Source organism: Tachysurus vachellii, chromosome 5, assembly GCF_030014155.1.
Source record: "Tachysurus vachellii isolate PV-2020 chromosome 5, HZAU_Pvac_v1, whole genome shotgun sequence".
NCBI lineage: Eukaryota > Metazoa > Chordata > Actinopteri > Siluriformes > Bagridae > Tachysurus > Tachysurus vachellii.
The window spans coordinates 32,479,101-32,481,600 of NC_083464.1; the positions used below are offsets into that span (position 1 = coordinate 32,479,101).

Genomic DNA, 2,500 nt, shown 5'->3' on the forward strand with positions numbered 1-2,500 from the left:
CAGACGAGTGTACAGACGAGTGAACAGACGAGTGTACAGACGAGTGTACAGACGAGTGTACAGACGAGTGTACAGACGAGTGAACAGACGAGTGTACAGACGAGTGAACAGACGAGTGTACAGACGAGTGAACAGACGAGTGTACAGACGAGTGTACAGACGAGTGAACAGACGAGTGAACAGACGAGTGTACAGACGAGTGAACAGACGAGTGTACAGACGAGTGAACAGACGAGTGAACAGTCGAGTGAACAGTCGAGTGTACAGACGAGTGAACAGACGAGTGAACAGACGAGTGAACAGTCGAGTGTACAGACGAGTGAACAGACGAGTGAACAGACGAGTGTACAGACGAGTGAACAGACGAGTGAACAGACGAGTGAACAGTCGAGTGTACAGACGAGTGAACAGACGAGTGAACAGACGAGTGTACAGACGAGTGAACAGACGAGTGTACAGACGAGTGAACAGACGAGTGAACAGACGAGTGAACAGTCGAGTGTACAGACGAGTGAACAGACGAGTGAACAGACGAGTGTACAGACGAGTGTACAGACGAGTGAACAGACGAGTGTACAGACGAGTGAACAGACGAGTGAACAGACGAGTGAACAGTCGAGTGTACAGTCGAGTGTACAGACGAGTGTACAGACGAGTGTCGTCCGTCGTCCGTCTCCTGATAAACATTTAAATGTGTGACACTAAATAAAAGCACTGAGACGTTTGTCTAGATTCAGCCTTTTCTCTCCTCCAGCTGTTGCTCCTTTACAATGTGAGGTTTCATCAGAGCTTCCAGGTTCCTGCATGTTCCTGATACTGAGCAGGTTACTGAACCCATGCAGTAACAATCATCAGACACGTCACCCCTCATGTGTGGTGCAGCAGGTCTTAAAAAGGAACGTGTGGATTAAATAAATTGCTTTCTCTACTATAGCAACATTCACACACACTGACCTTTCTATTACTGGTTGCCATAGTAATAACGTTTATCAATGGGTGCCACAATTACTATACAACATTCACCATTGTGTGATCACGTGTGTTTTACCAGCATTCACAGTCCTGTTCACACTACACACTGTACACTACACACTGTACACTACACACTACACACTGTACACTACACACTGTACACTACACACTGTACACTGTACACTACACACTACACACTGTACACTACACACTGTACACTACACACTGCACACTGTACACTACACACTGCACACTGCACACTACACACTGCACACTGTATACTACACACTGCACACTACACACTGCACACTACACACTGCACACTGTACACTGCACACTGCACACTACACACTGCACACTACACACTGCACACTACACACTGCACACTACACACTGTACACTACACACTGTACACCTCACACTGTACACCTCACACTACAGCACATCACAACTGCAGTATAGTATACTGTCTATAGTATACTAGTATACTGTCTTGGCCCAGTCGATTCTCACTACACTGACAGTGATAAACAGACCTGCAGACAAATACATCTACAATATTCACACCAGTACACACAAGATCTTACAGTAAAGACTGCTGTGATTTTATTGTTCACGTCTATTTCACTTTTCACAGACAGACACTCCCCCTCTTCCCCTCTTATCTCCCCACTCTCACTCCCTCCCCCCAACTCCCCCTCACTCCCTCCCCCACTCTCCCTCTCCGATTCCCTCCCCTCTCCCCCACTCCCTCCCCTCCATTCTCCCCCACTCCCCCTTTCCCCCTCTCTCCCCCCCTCTCCCTCACACTCTCTCTCACTCCCTCCCCTCTCCCCCACTCCCCCCACTCCCTCCCCTCTCCCCCACTCCCCCCACTCTCTCTCACTCCCTCCCCTCTCTCCCACTCCCCCCACTCTCTCTCACTCCCTCCCCTCTCCCCCACTCCCCCCACTCTCTCTCACTCCCTCCCCTCTCCCCCACTCTCTCACTCCCCCAGTCTCTCTCACTCCCTCCCCCCCCACTCTCTCACTCCCTCCCCTCCCCCCACTCTCTCCCTCCCCTCCCCCCACTCTCTCACTCCCCCCCCACTCTCTCACTCCCTCCCCCCACTCTCTCACTCCCTCCCCTCCCCCCACTCTCTCACTCCCCCCACTCTCTCACTCCCCCCTCCCCCCACTCTCTCACTCCCCCCACTCTCTCTCTCTCCCTCCCCTCTCCCCCACTCTCTCACTCCCCCAGTCTCTCTCACTCCCTCCCCTCTCCCCCACTCTCTCACTCCCCCAGTCTCTCTCACTCCCTCCCCTCCCCCCACTCTCTCACTCCCTCCCCTCCCCCCACTCTCTCCCTCCCCTCCCCCCACTCTCTCACTCCCTCCCCTCCCCCCTCTCTCTCACCCCCTCACTCAACTCCCTCACTCCCTCCCCTCCCCCAACTCCCTCACTCCCCCCACTCTCTCACTCCCCCCTCCCCCCACTCTCTCACTCCCCCCTCCCCCCACTCTTTCTCACTCCCTCCCCTCGCCCCACTC

At 53.5% G+C, this 2,500-nt stretch overlaps 1 protein-coding gene across 1 annotated transcript in view; it reads right to left on the bottom strand.

Moving 5' to 3' along the window:
- ciarta (circadian associated repressor of transcription a) overlaps nt 1-2,500 on the bottom strand; it is a 16,996-nt gene that overhangs the window by 13,467 nt on the left and 1,029 nt on the right. The window lies entirely within an intron of this gene.